Raw genomic sequence first — 18,073 nt, 5'->3', positions numbered from 1 at the left:
ATTTTTAAAACCACAGAAAAAGTCAAATAAATGTTACTTCTTCTGTCACAGATGCATTTGCATAGCAGTTCTCTGGTGCTTGTGCATCAGAAAGTGACACTTCCAAAGGAGGCAGCGTGCATGTTTTCTGACCTCCAGTTTGTCTCTACATATATCAACAAATCCTCCAAAATGCCCTCACTAGCATCAAACCATTACCATTTTCTAAGCTGGCAGCTCAGCCAAGACTTCTTTTTCTCTTCAAGTACTTTATTCTTAAGCAATGGTACATCTAGATTTTTCCCCCCCTGGGACACAATTTTATTATATTTTTAGTAATTATGTTGTAAAAATATAGGTCACTTGGCAGATAATAAAAGCAGTTTTATCAGTATTCTTTCTGGATATTCTCTTTCAATAGGATGATTTGATGAGCTACATTAAGAAACTCTTGAGTTGCCAATCATCTGTACAGGGATTTTGATTTTGTCATTCCAAAATAAAATTTTTATATATTCATCACTCTGCACTAAACAATTTGGGACAGTAGTATAAGTACTGGATAAAATGTGAAATGATAAAGTAAAATTTTCCATTTTTTTCTTCTGTTTCTTTTGCTGCTCTTCCTTTTTTGAAAGTAAGGATATTAAGTAAGGTACCCTGGGTTGTTAATATTACTGAAGGATTGAATAGCAGAAAGACATTTTCTTAGGAAAAAGACAGAAGACTGGAGAACATAGAAAACTGAAGACTTTAAGAATATGATTTTGCTCTAGGTGCTCTGGGGGAAGACCAAGGTGTCGGGTGTGAGTGCGGGAGCGTGGAGAATCGGTGCCCGAGGTTAAGAACAAAAAAGATGCACCTGGACTTTCCCCGGAGCCTTCTGCGTTTTTAAGCGTCGGGTGGAATTTGGGGTTCTCTGGCCTGGAGCCGCGCTTGCTTGATGAAAGTAGAAATCAGCCCTATCTTCCTCAACGGACAATTTGTTACCTACTTTGAGTGTCTTCCACTGAAGGCATCCATTGTTCCTTGAGCCACAGAAACCTGTGCCCAAGCTTGTCTGACATCTGCCTTGTCAAGTGTCCATGATGTTGGGCCCTGAGGGAGGTGAAGGTTTTGTGGTCAAGCTCCGTGGCCTGCCCTGGTCCTGCTCAATTGAGGACGTGCAGAACTTTCTCTCCGAGTGCATGATTCACGATGGGGTTGCAGGTGTCCATTTCATTTACACTAGAGAAGGCAGGCAGAGTGGTGAGGCTTTTGTTGAACTTGAATCAGAAGATGATGTAAAAATGGCCCTGAAAAAAGACAGGGAAAGCATGGGACACCGGTACATCGAGGTGTTCAAGTCACACAGAACCGAGATGGATTGGGTATTGAAGCACAGTGGTCCAAACAGCACCGACACTGCCAATGACAGCTTCGTGCGGCTTCGGGGACTCCCGTTTGGATGCACAAAGGAAGAAATCGTTCAGTTCTTCTCAGGGTTGGAAATTGTGCCAAACGGGATCACATTGCCTGTGGACCCCGAGGGCAAGATTACAGGGGAGGCCTTCGTGCAGTTTGCCTCACAGGAATTAGCTGGAAAGGCTCTAGGGAAGCACAAGGAGAGAATAGGGCATAGGTATATTGAAGTGTTTAAGAGCAGTCAGGAGGAGGTTAGGTCATACTCTGATCCGCCTCTGAAGTTCATGTCTGTGCAGCGGCCGGGGCCCTATGACCGGCCAGGCACAGCCCGGAGGTACATTGGCATCTTGAAGCAGGCGGGCCTGGAGAGAATGAGGTCTGGTGCCTACAGTGCAGGCTATGGGGGCCATGAGGAGTACAGCGGCCTGAGTGATGGCTACGGCTTTACCACCGACCTGTTTGGGAGAGACCTCAGTTACTGTCTCTCAGGAATGTATGATCATAGATATGGAGATGGTGAATTCACAGTGCAGAGCACCACTGGCCACTGTGTCCACATGAGGGGGCTGCCCTACAAAGCAACCGAGAACGACATTTACAACTTCTTCTCTCCACTCAACCCTGTGAGAGTTCATATTGAGATCGTCCCTGATGGTAGAGTGACGGGCGAAGCAATGTTGAGTTTGCCACTCATGAAGAAGCTGTGGCAGCTATGTCAAAAGACAGGGCCAACATGCAGCACAGATATATAGAACTCTTCCTGAATTCAACAACAGGGGCCAGCAATGGGGCTTATAGCAGCCAGGTGATGCAGGGCATGGGGGTGTCAGCTGCCCAGGCCACCTACAGTGGCCTAGAGAGCCAGTCAGTGAGCGGCTGTTATGGGGCCAGCTATAGCGGTCAGAATAGCATGGGTGGATATGACTAGTTTTGTAGTAACATTTGAGTTATTTCAATCAAATTTTCACAGGCAGCCAACAAGCAGTGAAAAGCAATTTATAACTAGAGGAAGCTGTGGGACCCATTTTGCACCATGAGTTTGTGAAATCTGGATTAAAAAATTACCTCTTCAGTGTTTTCTCATGCAAACTTTTCTTCTAGCATGTGATATTGAGTAAACTAAAAACTATTTTCTTCCGCTTTTCTTGATTAACATTTTGGTAGTATACTTCAGAGTGATGTTATCTGAGTTAAAGTAGTTTTAAGTATGTTAAATGTGGATCTTTTACACAACACCACAGTGAACACATTGGGGAGATGTACTTTTTTGCAGAACTCAAAGGTGCTAGATCCCTAATTCAAAGAGAAACATTTCTCATGTTTGTTCTATTTTTTTTCTTCTTCATTTAAAAATTTTAGGTTAAGATTAAGCTTTTTAAAGTTAGTTTTGAGAACTGAGACACAATACTAATACTGTAGGAATTGGTGAGGCCTTGACTTAAAGCTTTCTTTGTATTGTGATTTCCTTTTGGGTGTATTTTGCTAAGTGAAACTTGTTAAATTTTTTGTTAACTAAATTTTTTTCTTAAAATAAAGACTTTTTCACAAAAAAAAAAAGAATGTGATTTTGATATATTCTTTCCTTTTTACATTTTATTGGTATTTGTACATAATGGTGGGATTCATTGTTACAATATAGCAATATAATTCGGCCAGTCTCATTCCCCAGTATCTTCCCAGTCCTTCCCTCTCCTCCTACCCCCAGTCCCTTTCCTCCGATACACTGATCTTCCTTTGATTTTCATGTGGTTCCCCCACACCATCTTTCTTTCCCATCTCTTCTCTAGCTTCCATTATATGAGAGAAAACATACCACCCTTGACCTTCTGAGTCTGTCTTCTTTTGCTTACCATGTTCTCAAGTTCCATTCATTTTCCTGCAAATTTCGTAATTTAATTTTTCTTTATGGCTAAATGAAAGCTTCATTGTGTTTTTATACTGCATTTTCTTTATCCATTCATCTGTTGATGGACACCAGGGCTGGTTCCACCGTTTGGGTATTGTGAACTGTGCTGCTATGAACATGGGTATACACGTATCATGTAGTAAGATGGCTTTAATTCTTCATGGTAAATACCGAGTGGTACAGCTGGGTCATATGGTGGTTCCATGCCTAGTCTTTTGAGGAGCCTGCATGCCGATTTCCATGGTGGTTTTACTAATTTACAGTTCCACCAACAGTGTAAAATTGTCTTTTTCTCTCCACATCTGCTCTAGCATTTATTATTATTTGTATTCTTGATGATTGCCATTCTGACTGATAGGAGATGAAATCTCAATGTCATTTTGATTTGCATTTCCCTAATTGCTAATGATGTGGAACATTTTTTCATATATTTGTTGGCTGTTTATATTTCTTCTTTTGAGAAGTATCTGTTTAGTTCATTTACCCATCTATTATCAGACCTATTATTTTCTAACATTTTATGTTAGTTATTTTACTTTTGCGAGGGGAAAGAAGAAAAATTGAGAGAAAAAATTCTTACATAAAAAGAATTTGAATGGATTCTTTCTAGGAAATTTAATGAGTTAGTTCAATAATGAATCAACATAAGATTCCAAAAACATTCTATAGTATAAACTTACATGTTGGTTGGTTGTACACTAATTTCAAAAAATAACATTAGGAAATCAGAGGATGCTATAGTTTGAAGATGTTCCCCAAAGTTCGTGTGTTGGTAACTTAATCCCTGAAGCAATGCTGTTGGTGGGAGGGCCCTTTAGGAGGTGGAGCAAGGTTGTACCTGGAGAGCGAGTTAATTATCCTGGAAGCGGTGGAGGATAAGAGGAGGCATTTCCCCCAAAGCCCTCCATTCCTCTTACTCTTGTTCTCCTACTTTCTTGGTTTTTGCCTTCTGCTCTGGACGGGCACAGCAAGAAGGCCCTCCCTAAAGGCAGGTCTCCTGCCTTTGGACTTCCCAGCCTCTAGAGCTCAAAGAAATAAATCTCTGTTCTTTGTTGCCCAGTCTCAGGTATCTCTTTCAGCAGCACAAAATAGACTAAAATGGAGGATCCTTGGAAAATTACAGCCTAGGTGTGGAAGTGCAATTTTCTTTTGTTCATCAGCTGACCTCATGTGTGTGTGTGTGTGTGTGTGTGTGTGTGCGTGTGCACATGTGTGTCTGGGCACACTTACTCATGCACATGGAGTTGGGGAGGGAGTGAGGGACATGGCTTGCTGATTAAGCCTCAGGATCTGAGGGTGGGACTGGTGGGGGCTCTCTGACTGGGTTCCAGCCTATCACTGCTCTGCATGGTGGTCATAAGGAGAGGACCCAGTGTTTGGGGAGGAAAGTTCTCTAAGTAAACGTAGAGGCAATAAATGCTTCTCGATATCCTGGCTAACTGAGGAACCAAAGAATCTGCATATTCTGTGTCTCCTTAGCCTTTTCCACTTGTTCATGCCTTTAACCTATATTTTCTTTGAGCATCTGCTCTTTGTCGGCAGTTAACTTAGTATTAATACTAGGGGAGAAAAGAGGCAGGGTCCTTGTCCTCGTGAAATTAATGATCTGGTACAGTTTGGGCAGAACACTTATGAGAGCTAGGAAATAATCAATTACAAAAATGAATTCCTCTTCAGGAAATTGCACAGAAGTCTGAGAGACTGTGACTTGTGTAACCAGGCTGTCCAGGAAAGCTTCCTAACACAGTGGGTGGTGTCTGAACTACCACTGGGAAGATGAGCAAGTGATGCTTATCCCCACACAAAGGATTTGGAAGGGGTATTGTAGGAAGAAGGACTAGCAGCTTCAAAAGTTCCAAAGCAGTAAGGAAGCACAGTTTACTTAAGGAACTGAAAACTGGACGATTTGTCTGGAATAAAGAGAAAGGAGAAGAATTGCACACCATGACACCAGAGCAATTGACAGTGGCCAGATTTTGTCCATAAGGTTAAGGAAAGTGATTGAAGTGCTTAAACAGAAGAGAGGCATGATTAGATCTGTAAGCCACAAAAGGCTCCTGTGAATTGAGGTCTAGAGGACCCAGGAGTGGATGTGTAGAGAACAGTTGGCAAACTACAGGAGGACCACAGGAAAATTCACAATGGACAGGACCAGAGCTGGTGAAAGAGAGATTCATGGGATATCTGGTGGGGGGTGGGTATCAGTTACTGGAGGCTCACAGTTTGTTATGAAGGCAAAAGATAGTCAAGTAGGAAAAGTCATAGCAAATGTGAAGGATTGTCTCACTTATTCTCAGGGGGGTCTTTGTTTTGGAAATGCTGAGATTGAAGAACCTTTGGATCATGCAAATGGGGACCAGGAAGAAGAGGCAAAATGGGGAGGGGGATGGTAAATTCTAACATCAGAATGATAGGGAAGTGGAGGTGAAGACAGGGTGCTCATTATCAGGAATGTGGGGCTTCCTGGAGTCTAAGGAGAGCAACTTCAGAACTCCGGAAGGAACTCAAGCAGGCACGTGCGAGGGAGGCGGGGGGCCATCACAGAGGACAGTGGCAGTTGGCAGATGTGCAAAGTCCTAGCCAGGACAGGAAGCAATGGACAAGAAGAGTGAAATATAAAAGGATAGCATGCGCCTAACGTAGGAAAGTGCAGGCGCTGTCAAGATCCCCGGAATCTAAGCGGGCACTTGACTGGCTGAGGCCTGGGTGCACCGGGCATGCCTTGCTGTCTGCAGCAATGGCTCTGCAGGAGCAGCAGTTGCGTTTTGATCTCCTTCCCTTCAGCATCATCTCTTAGCAGCTCCAGGTTGCTGATAACTCTGCTCTGTTCCCTTGGTACTGGGGTTTTTCTCATCTTGCTCTTTTCTGGTTAAAAATTCAGCAAATGCATCAACCAGGCAGAATCTCCTGAGTCTGGAGTTACTCTCTGCAGCTGCTTTCTCAAGAAGCTGGCTCGTTCAGAGCTCGCCAGCAGCAAGTCCCAGCTCATGCCTCCCCTTCCCCTGTGAGGCCATGAGAAGCCCTTGATGCTGCTGGTGCCTTCCTGTGACCCACAGCCCTCTCTCACACTCTGCTGCACACTAGCAAGTGTCCAGAGCAGAAAAACAGCTCACATAATGCCAACTCACGTTTCTTGGGTTTGCTTTTCTCCAACATCTTGGCCTCTCAAATGCTTGCTTCTTTAGAAGCTCTGCAGTGAATTCCAACAAATCCATCTTATTCTTTATCTGATTCTTCCTGTTGTTCTCAGTGGGAGTGTGGCTTCACTGGACGCTCTTCCATTAAATCTCAAAGTTGAGCACATTGTTGTTTTAGAATAGTGGTGATTTGCTTGATATTCTGATTTTACAGAGAATCCTTTGAAATTATATGCTGTTAGCATCCAATACCCAACATAAAAGCAAAGGTCTTGTGATTAAAACACTCCTTTTCTCTTGGGGACAGAGCATAGCTTTCTAAATATTAACAAGGACCAAAGCTTTGGGTTCAGCACATAATCCTCGGTGCCTCGATTGAGAATTGCCCAAGAAGGAAAGCATGTTTTCCTCATTCCAGGGAGTACAGGCACTAAAAGGGGCCAGATGGACCTCTGAGGGCTAACAGTGATCACTTTAATCTTCATTGTGTTTTACAGAGAAGTTTTTATTTGGCAAAATTTGTAGAATTAAATTTCACACTTGCCTCAGCTTCTCTGAGAATTTCCGTTAAGAGCATCATGGGAGGCAACCAAAGAGCCTCATCCCTCAAGTGTGAAGTTGAAGAGAGTTCAGTTTATTTTGCTAAGAGAACATGATACTTAGCACATGATACTGAGCTATTTTTGAGTCTTTGGTTCCTCCTTCCTCTGTCCTTTCCCTTGTCCCGTCAGTTACTGACCACAGCACTCCCTCGTGCACGGTGGATATGAACTATGTGCTGAAAGATCCAGGACCTTGCCTTTTAAAATTCTGTATTTCCTTTGCAAGTGTCCAGTAAAAATGGAGGATAAAATAAACTTGGTACCAGAAGATCACCAAGTGTCTATTTCTGTAACCTGTAATTCTTTTGAGGATACCCGAGAGAAGACCCTTTTCTACCTGTTGAACGACAGGAACAGATCTTTCCTTAGTAAACCAGAATGGGGAAATCTGGCACAAAGTCCACATAATTCAGCTCTTTTTGTTCTCCTGCTTCAGTGTTTAACAAAGGAGAATGAGTGTGAGGCGATAGTTTGGATTTCTTTCAAATATTTGAAAGGTAGCTTCCCTAGACTCTTAACCCTAACATGGGACGTTTGCATGGCTGTGTCTGTAAGTCAGTGTGAAGTGTGAGGCATGGTGCCTGTCAATCAACAAGACTAGATCAGGAGGATTCTAGAAATTTCCTTAATTCCTCTAGCTCTATAAAAACGAAGAATGTAATAATAGCACCATTGTCTGCAAAGACATTTTCTAAAGCACACATCAGAGACTGTATGTTAAAAGTACTTTATAATTCCTAAATACTAGTAAACTTTAGATTTTATAACAACTCATAATTCACAATGAGGACAATGCTAATAAAGAGGAACTTGAGTCTGAACTTAAATAACATAAATTCCAAACTACAATCTAATACTTTAATGAACTAAACAATGAGCCTTCTTTGAGACGGTTGAATTTAAGATGTAGTATTTTCCTACCATGTTGGCATGAAAATCTTATCATCATCAAATCTTATTCTTTTCAGCCCAAACTGAATTTGCCATAGTAGGTATGGACTCCCAATAGTTTTATTTGCTCAAGAGCTGCTATCCTGTTTATTTGTATCTGTGGACACTTGGATCCCGGAGGACCACTGATTCATAGAGATGGCAGCATGGACCTTCTGAAGGAAGGCTTGAGCACTGTGCAGGTCTCTTGGTTGAATTCTCTTTCCAGTTGTGTTAGCATTTGGGAAGCAACTACTTTCCATAAAGCTCTGGCCTAAGTGTGGTTCACAGCTTCTTTCTTACTCTCTATTTTCTGGAGTAATCATATCAACTACTTCTTATATCCTTTGATCCATCCTTCTTTTTCTAAAACACCTTTCTTTGTCTGTCAAAAGGTATGATTTCCTGCAAATGGTTGTCTCAGTGCTTCTAAGAAACCATTTCCATTTTGTGAGAAGCACGGCCATAGGTTATGAGAAAGGAAATAAAAATAAAGCTCAGCTGCGAAATCATAAGCTTCGTGAAAAAACAAGTGATACAATAGGGACATTGATCATAAAGCACCAAGTTCTGTCGCGTAGGTATTTTTCTCCCTGGAGACGTGGTGTTTCTGTTCGTCAAGGTGGAGGCAAGGGTGACTCAGGAGCGGGAAGGAGGATGTGCCTCTCCCGACAAGGAAGCGCGGCCTGGGGGCTCAGAACTCCCAGGGCACCTGTTTTGGGTCCGTTCATCTCGCCTGAGCTGATCCTGGGACCCGGCTGGTATCATGACCCCTCTGTGTGCCTCAGGTGGACCAGGACCACCCGTGTCCCCAGCAGGAGAGGCCCACCTCCCTTTCTCAGCTCTTCAGGAAAATCCAGATGTTTGTGATTTTTGCCAAACTACAAACTGCTTTCCCTCTTCTCCCCTTTCCTCGTCCCCAGGGCAGCAGCGGTGGGCATGGCGGTGGCTCCGATGGAGCCGCAGAGGCTGCGGAATGTTTGCTGGCCTCTGTGTGCACACGTGATCCCTCAGATCCAGACGACCTGGAATGGTGGGGACGGGAGGCGCGCTCCCTCCGCTGCCAACCCGACAAGGAGCAACAATGCCTCCCTGTTCGTCTGGGGCTTGGGTCTGGATCGTCCTTTTGTGTCTACAAGTATTCCTTTTGCCTCGTGGGTTTTTTTGAATTCCTTGACTCAGATTTCAAAATCTCTCACAATCGTCTCTGGATCGCACAGCCCGCGGCGGGCAGGTAAGGTCTCCCGAGTTCACCTCCTGCTGCGGTTGTTGCCCTGGGTGTCCCCTGCTGGCCTGGCCCACCTTACTGCCTGGCCTGGGCAGTGCTCCCTCAAGCTTTGGCTGGCGCTGGACACAGGCCCACTGTAGGAACATTCCTCAAGCTTATTCATCAGCAGTCACAGACACCATGGTCTAAATAAACCTAACAGTCTGGATGGAGAAACTGAGGAAATGGTAAAGACTCGCCATGGATTGGAGGCTTTTTGCAGTTACTGAGGCTGAGCTAGGAGCTGAGGGGAAGCCTCGCTCAGCAGGCATCACGGCAAGCTGTGGTGTTTCACCTGCTGCCTCGCCTCATGCTGTGTGCTGGAGCTTGCCCTTCCCCAGTCCATTGTCTCAGACTTGTTGCCGGACAGAGTCACCTAGGGATACTTGGCTTGTTTACGTTAGTACCATGTATAGCTTACCTATAGGTTGGTTCTGTGATGTTTTAACAAGCGTCTTAACCTGATTGGATAATGTGCCTATACATGTCTTGTACAATCCTAAGTAAAATTAGATCTGTGCCCTCCAAGCCTGGTCTCCGATGTCTGTTTACTGGTAGGCATCCTTCATCCTCACTCTCAGCGGGACCCCGTCTCCAAAAACAACAGCCCACCTGGTACTGAGCACCAGGACTGTGGGTGGGAGTCGTCCAAGGAAGTTGTTGCTCCAACTGTGTTTGTTGGCCTGGTGAAACACTCAGGAGACCGCAGAAAAGAAATCTCCTTTTGGAAAAAATTAATTTTGTCAAAAAAGGATACTGAAGCTTTTACAAATGATGCAATAAAAGACATACTGGCCACATATTGATGTAAGTCCACTTGAAAAGTATTTATTGTACACCTACAAATAATAAATCATGAAGGGGAAAAAAACCAGATTAAAACGCACAGCCTGAGTTTTTAAGGACTTCAGAGACTAATTCAGAGACAAATAACTAGTTTCGTGCAGATCGAGCACACTATTTTGAGTATAGAGTATAGTCATTCAGAGAATGAAGGAACTGTTTTAATTGGTAAGATCAGTGACAGCATTTGGGTAGAGATTTACAGAATTTCCCCTTGTAGAGTTGGGGCTAGGAAGATACGGTGTCCAGCATAAAGGGGAAATGGTGAGAAAAAAAGCAAGAAATGATCAGATCAGATAACTGGGAACCGTTCAGGTGCCTCACCTTGCTGTCAAGGAAGTATAACCTAGGGTTGAATACAGATACTAAGTAAATGAATAACTGATTATGACAGATGGCATGAGAAATCACTGTCTCTTAAGACCTTGAACATGGACTCAAAGACTTCACACAGATGAATAAGCTGAGTCTGACAGTGGACACTTTCCTGAGGAATGGGTCCCTTACATAGGGATGTCTACACAGGAAATTATTTCAACAAACTTGGTGAGCTTCCTGTCCATAAAGCAGAGCCAGCGTTCAGATGGGATATTTCCATGGTGAAATGATAAGTCCTTCTTTTCCTTTGTGGCTGCACCCTTTATTTTAGGTGACAATGGACAAGCAGAAACCCTCTCCTTTTATTGTTGCATGATGATCATCCTCTATATTAACAATTTTGAAAGGATGACCTGGCTTGAAAGCTTGCAAGGCATTTTTATGTAAAAATATATTCATTTTATTAATTATGTTAGTGAGAGGCCCCTATGCCAGCTTTACTCATATGAACTTTGTTTAGCTTCCTGTGATGGATAAGGAGCCTGAGATTCCAAAGGGGAAGGCAGAGGGGAGGGGGAAGGGGGGCAGGAGAGAGGGAAGGGAAAAGGGATTCGAGACAGAACTGACATTTTTTGAGCCTCTGTCTTGAGTCAGCATTGTGACCCAGAACAAACATCTACTGCCTGAGTTCATCTCACAAGGTGTTCAGCCTCTAGGTGCTGTTAAAAGAGGGCCAATGTTTGGATGCAAACAGCTGGTTTCAAAACACTCTACATGTGTTCTTTACGGAAGCTGCATACACTAGCTCCTGTGTAGACACTTCCTTTCCAAGTTCAGTGCTCTTTGCTGCATATCTACTGTTCAAACTTGGTACTCTAACCCATGATTCACTCACGTTCCTTTTAGAATAGGACAGGCTTTGATTAATTCCCAAACGGGTAGGTTGATTATCATTCATTTCATATGACCCAAAGTGATTCACTTTGCTGCATGTTAATTTTATTAGAAACATAACACAAAGCAAATTTTAATATTGCTGATTTTAAAGAACGTTTTCCATGTCAAATACTTTCTATGATTTGAAGGTTTTATAGACTGCATTCATACAAATATTTTCTGACGTAGCTATAGCTATCTCATGCTTTCACTGAAATCATGGCAAGTGACTCTGGTGTGGTATTTGAGGCAGGGCTGTCTTGACTGCTGGCTCATACTGTCACTCTTTCTCTAGACCTATGGACTTTTCTAATATAGGAAGTGACACTCCTTTCCTGGTTCCACACTTAAATCTTTGCCCAAAGCATGTCTTCAAATTACAGTGCAAAGATAACATGGGTGGAATTGGGCATATGTTCCAAGGCAATTGTAAATGATGCCTAGAATAGGTGAGGTTCAGTTTATAACCCACCAGTGCAGAGTAGCTGCATATGAAGTACAGATGCACTAAAAGAATGTTCATGGGAATCAACGGGCAATGACCAGGGTTCTTTTCCTCCCACAATACTGTTTCAGAGAAAAGAATCATAGACCCCAGTGACACTTACAGAAGAAGTGGGTGATGTGGCTGAGCAATTTTATTCTCTGTTAAAGAAAATAAAAAGACAGTGTAGCTGGCCTTCTGACCACTAAGGCATTTCCTTCAGTATATTTGAAAATGCTTGGTCTTTCACAGTGACATTGAAACACTCTTAATTTCTAAAATAATGCCTTCAGCAGGGTGTTGTTTAGAAATACAGTTCTCTGTGATTAGGTTAGTTCTCAGCTCAGTCAGGCTGACAGCATCTTGCTGTGTGTCCCTGAGACCAGAAAACAATGTTAGAACTGTGGGCGTAACTAGTGTGCATATGTGAAGCCAACATCTCTTGTATTGGTTCAGTATTGCACACGCTACTGAATTCACTGTGACATATTCTGACAGGCACATAGCACGATTTGCTCAACTTCGCCTCCTCTTTCCTCCCAAAGGTCCCTTCCTCTATTGGTCTCCGACTTTCATGAGGTTTCTCTTCAGCCCCTCTTTTTTCTTTCTAGCTTCCACGTATGATAGAAAATATCTCATTTTGACTTATTTCACTTCACATGATGTTCTCAAGATCCATCCATTTTCCTGCAAATGACTTCATTTCATTTATCTTTAGGGATGAATAAAATTCCATTGTGTATATAGACCACGCTTTCTTTATCCAGTCATCTGTTGATAGAAAACCTAGGCTGGTTCCATACTTTGGTTATTATGAATTGATTGCTTTAAACGGGATTCGTGTATCCCTAGAACACGCTGACTTTAGGTCTTTGGGGTAAATCCCATGGAATGGTATAGCTGGGTAATAATGGTTCCATACTTATGTTCTGAGGAAGCTCCACACTGATTTCCATAGTGGTTATAATAATTTACAATACCACCAACAGTGTAAAAGTGTTCTTTTTCCCCCACATCCTCTATGGCATTTATTATTGTTGGTCTTCTTTCTGATTATCATCCTAACTGGAGTAAGATGAAATCTGTGTAGTTCTGATTTGCATTTCCCTAATTGCTAAAGATGCTGAATATTTTTTCATATATTTCTTGGCCATTTATATTTCTTCTTGAGAAATATCTGTTTAGTCCATTTGCTCATTTATTGATTAGGGGTTTTTGGTGTTAAGTTTCTCAAGTTACTTACATATTCTGGATATTAATTCTCTGTTGGATGAATTCAGCTGGCATTGGTTTCCTCCCATTCTGTAGAATCTCTTGATTTTTTCCTTTGTTGTGCAGAAAGAATCTCTGTAGTTGTATGCCTCCTATTTATTAATTCCTGGTCTTATTTCCAGAACTTTAGATGTCCTATTGAGGAGATTGTTGCGTGCACCTATATGTTGGAGGGATGACCCTGGTTTCTTCTAGCAGTTGCAAAGTTTCTGGTTGAATTCCTAGGTCTTTGTTTTACTTTTGTGCAGGGTGAAAGAGGAATTGAGTGATAGGAATCCAGTTGTATTCTTCTACATATGAATATCCGGTCTTTCCAACACCACCTGTTAAATAGGCCTTCTTTTCTCTATGTTTTTGGTGACTTTCCTAACTAGTACTTTGGGTATAATTTCTGAGTTGATTTATTGCATAAGTCTAAAACTTTCCTTCTCTTTGGTGTTATCCATGGAATTTAGAGGGTTTAAAAAGACACGTATGCAGTATTTTAAACAAGCTCCAGGGGCTGTGTATGTGGCTCAGTAGTGGAGTATTTACCTGGCACGCATTAGGCCCTGGGTTTGATTTCCAGCACTGCCAAAAGAAAAAAATAAAAGCAAGCAAGCAAGTGCAAATCTTTATTTCCTAGAGTGTATGCTTTACCTTGTCAAGTTTGTGATCCTACAAATTAAATGAGAGCGGGGCCAGGTGTACCTTTCTGTATTGATACTTTGAGTGGCTTTCCTGAAGTGGGCAGTGCCTTCAATGGAGGACATCTCGGAGGGTAAAAGCGTGGAGGCACCAGTGATCCAGGGACAGGTTCAATCATACCTCACTGCTCAGCACACTTGGATAGATTCTCTTTTTGCTCGCTATCAGTACTCTCTTAGCTTATTGCTAAAATTGCCACCTGAATCTAGTTCTTCCCAGTGGATAATTTCATAAAATAGAGAGCTGCAGCTTCAAACTTTTCCAAAACAATCGTACACTGTGTAAACATGCTTTTTACATTTAACGTTCCTGTAGAGACCCAATGAAAATGCTGTTTTTTCTAGTTGTATCCAGAGTTATTTTTAAGGAAGGAATGATCTTTATGTAGGAAGATATAAGTCTCTTGAAGGTTCAAGGTGAGGTGAAAAGAATAGGAGGACAAAGTTGTCAAAGTTTCTAAAAAGAGAACAAGAAGGGATTAGGGGACATCAAGGCTGCCTCGAGTCGGAAGAGTTTGGGGTCTCATTAGTTGAAACCCCTGAACTAAGAGTGGAGAGCTCTAGTCTTAGTTTGGTGAGGTCTCTCCTGATGGTCATGAATTTCCACAAAACATCAATCCCCCATTGCCATGTGTGCTTCTCATTTAGGGTAAAGCAGAGGCATCAGCAGGAAAATCTGCTCTGCATGCTTCACCGGTGAGCAGGTATACAAATGAGTGAGTGGGCAGGTGACCGTAGACTATGTGCTCTCTGTGACCATGGCCACCGCTCACATAACTCGCACAGGAGGACCCCATGGGCCCTGGAAAGAGCAGGCCAGGGTCCACCTCCACTACATGGCCTCTGCCTGGGAGGCTTTTGTGAGTTCTCAGGTTGCCCTTTGCAGTTCTCCTCTTGATCCTCCTGCTGTCTCCAGTTGATACATCCGCAGGCCATGTCCAGTTCTCTTCTGTGCCCTGGAATTGCACTGTGGGTTGAGAAAAGGGGTAGCCAAAGTTATTTAAAAATCACATCAAAGATGATGAATAGCTGTGTTTTAAGTCTGGACAGTGTGTGTGTGTGTTAGAGGTCAGTGTGTGGTCTGTATTTTGGCTGCTTAGTTGCCAGTTTTCTCTCAATGCATCTGATATAAATATGATCTGAATAATGGATATTACCAAGGGAATAGGAGGAGATTCCATTTGGGGAGATGTTGGAGTGATGTGGGGGCACAAAAGAAATGGAAAAAATGTTGGCCCAGAAGGGAAGAAGCCCAGGAGATACTGCTTTACAGAGAATCAGTTATCAACAATGGCACATGCACTGGAAGTATTTTGGAATAAGCCACGTGGATAGAGTGAAAGAAATGCTGATGCTGTTCTTCACCTCAGGAGAAATCAAACAGTATCAAGAAATATTTTCTCCTGAAAATGACACTTGATGTTATTTTTTTCTTGCTTATGGACATCATTGACATAAGGAATGTGAAGGAGGAGTAAATTCGGTCACAGGGAACCGAACAACACATTAACAAAGAGTCTCAAAAATAGTCCCGCGTGTGGGAGAGGACAGTTACTCGAAACTTCATCAAGCCAATTGTTGAGGAGACATCTGGAAGCTGATACCAGGGGACGCCAGAACAAGGAACATGTACAATGACCCTGTTAAAATGCAGCGGTATGAGTGGGATGTGCTTGAAAAAAAAAAAAAATGCATGTTTTAGTCACTGCCTTGAGTTGCATCCATGGGCTTTTGTGTGGGGAAAGAACAGGAGAGATAGGTACAGAGGAAAGATTCAGTTTCCACAAGACTAATGAAGAGGTGGTGGTCCTAGATGCACCCCCAAACTGAGTCAGTGCAGATCTGAGGTCCTCATGTCAGCATTTTTAAGTAAAATCACTGAGGGGAGAAATCATGTGTTGTCTGTATCCCCATCAATTAAGAAAATGCAAGTTCAGTGAAACTGTTGAATTAATGGGTTGTTTATTTCCCAAGAAGTAAATGATAGCAAAGTTTCTGGAAGCAAAATTCATGCAGAATAGAGATGGTGAGATTTGAAGAACTGTCTGTGAAATACCAAACGGTGGCTGACACCCTCCAACACTGTTTCAGTGAACTCTGAGGCCCTGTACTTACAAAGGACACATAGGCTGCCTTTGAGAAGCTGCAAGTCCACCAGAGACAAACTATCCATGAGTACCTTTGCTTTATTTCTGGGAAATTTATATGCAATATATGTTAATTAACACTAACTCATTTCTTCTGCATGGAAAACAAAGTTCACAATAAAGTGTATGTAGACATACATAGCCAAGAACATTTTTTACAAACATTCATTTTTGATGAATAATGATATCTATGATATTACCAAAGACCCTCCACAATGGCTACTGCACAACACAGAATACCAAAAATAAAGACCAAAAGGAATCCAAAGCAAGTTTACCTATGAATATTAGGACAACGTGATCATCTTCTGGGGTACCTCTGCCCAATGGAAGCTTTCCATTAGCTCTGGCATTAGACCTTCAAAGACGAACTCTTTGACGTACTTAAAAGTTGACATTTGTTCATTACCTCATTATTTTGTTTCACAAGGGTTTAGTGAGTCCCAGTGGAGGCCTGGAACCTTCCTGGACAGAGATGATTCAATGCACAAAGTCAAGAATGCTGTGTTCAAGGAACTCCTGTCTGGGCTACCCCAGCAGTACTTCTCTTCTCAAACTGTCTATGCAACCATTTGAAGTCTGTTCCAGGTGTTTCTGCACCTGTGCAGCTTGACCATCAGGGCCACTCTGCTGCGGCCAGTGTCCTTTCTCTGGATTCCCAAGGATTCTAAGTAGGCATGAATCCTCTAAGCCACTGTCAGCTCCATTCAAGGCCTCTTTCACCACTGCCTAACTCTGGTTAGCAAGCTCAGTGTTTATGAGTTTATCATCTTTGCATGTGCCTTCTCCTGCCTTCATCAAAGGACAATATTTTTAAAGGTGGGGTTTTAGAAAATTTATTTTTTGCAGTTCCAAAGCAGCTTTTTCAAAATATATACAAATGAGTTTCTTTAAAAAGGTATCAGCCAGGATTGTGTTCAACATGAGTCTCCTTGACCCTGACTCCCATTCCAATTACTGAACACTTCTGCTTTCTATGTTCTACATCCTTGTACTGTTTGAAGTTTCAGAGGCAGGTATTGCTTTTTCTACTCAGGGAAAACAAGAACTATATTAAAATTTTGAGCTATCATCTAAGGGGCTGTGTCAAGCCAATATATCCTCAAAAGAAACTTCTAAATATTAAATATAATGTATGTGGACTACTGAGAGAACTGTAAGGAATTTAATTATTTGTTAAGCAGAGTGGAAACAGTAGAAATAATCCCCAACCCCATGCCCCATATAATTAAGTCTACCAGATTAATTAAGAAGTAGGAGGCTCTGTCCTCCAGAACTTGAATGGAACACAACTACTTCCACACAGAGGCACGGAAATATATTTTACTCAATAAATTACTGTAAAAATGGACTTTGAATATAAAAGAAAGAATTTTTGAAAGACATCATTCAAAAAACAGTGAATGAAGCTCATAATTTGGGTGTCATTTTTGGTGACCTTTAATCTGGCCAAAACACCTAACTTTATGTTATTTCTCTGGTTCAATCCCTCTCCCAAAGATCTATTTTCAAGATCTTTCTCACCCCTGCCACATAAAGGTCCCTATTGCAAAGGCTGAGGCCAAGTGGGATGAGATTCAGGGTTGCAATTCACTTGTTCTTGGCTGCTTGACCTTGACAACATATCTCCTTCCTTCCTGCTCCCTCATCCCCCAGAAAGCCTTGCATCAGCTCCTTTACACACAAACGCTTCATCTACTAATGCTTGTTGTTTATGAACAACTCTATCCAAACACATAGGGGATGTTTAAGAATGTTAAAACTTCACTCCTGGAAGAGTGATGGTCACTGAACAGGTGATGGATCCATTTGTTGAATGTAGCACTACCTAATGGATCTTGGACACACACACACAAAAATGGCAACAGCAATGTTATGAGAAAAGCAAAATTCTATTCACAAAGTACTAGTGGAGGGCATGATGCTATAAATGAAATGAACTGAGTCTGACAGCATCTCTCCAAATGCTCTGTTATTAATGATCCTGTCTACTTGGAGGTTCTGGGAAAGCTTTTTATTTATTTATTCATATTTTTGGTATTGGGGATCAAACCAAGGGCTTTGTGCATGCCAAGCTCACGTCCTACCACTGAGCTACACCTCTGTCTTCTGCAGAAAACTTTTAAGTGACCAGAAGGTCGAGACCCACAGTCATCGTAGCC

At 42.3% G+C, this 18,073-nt stretch overlaps 1 pseudogene across 1 annotated transcript; it reads left to right on the top strand.

Annotated features, from left to right (window-relative positions):
• The first annotated feature begins 755 nt into the window (after positions 1–755).
• On the top strand, positions 756–2,458 carry LOC306642197 (heterogeneous nuclear ribonucleoprotein F-like; annotated as a pseudogene). Its single transcript has one exon. The product of its transcript is annotated as a heterogeneous nuclear ribonucleoprotein F-like (transcript).
• Positions 2,459–18,073: the final 15,615 nt, after the last annotated feature.

This window comes from Sciurus vulgaris (genome assembly GCF_902686455.1).
Source record: "Sciurus vulgaris genome assembly, chromosome: 12".
Taxonomy (NCBI): Eukaryota; Metazoa; Chordata; class Mammalia; order Rodentia; family Sciuridae; genus Sciurus; species Sciurus vulgaris.
This window is presented reverse-complemented; position numbering and strand designations above follow the sequence as displayed.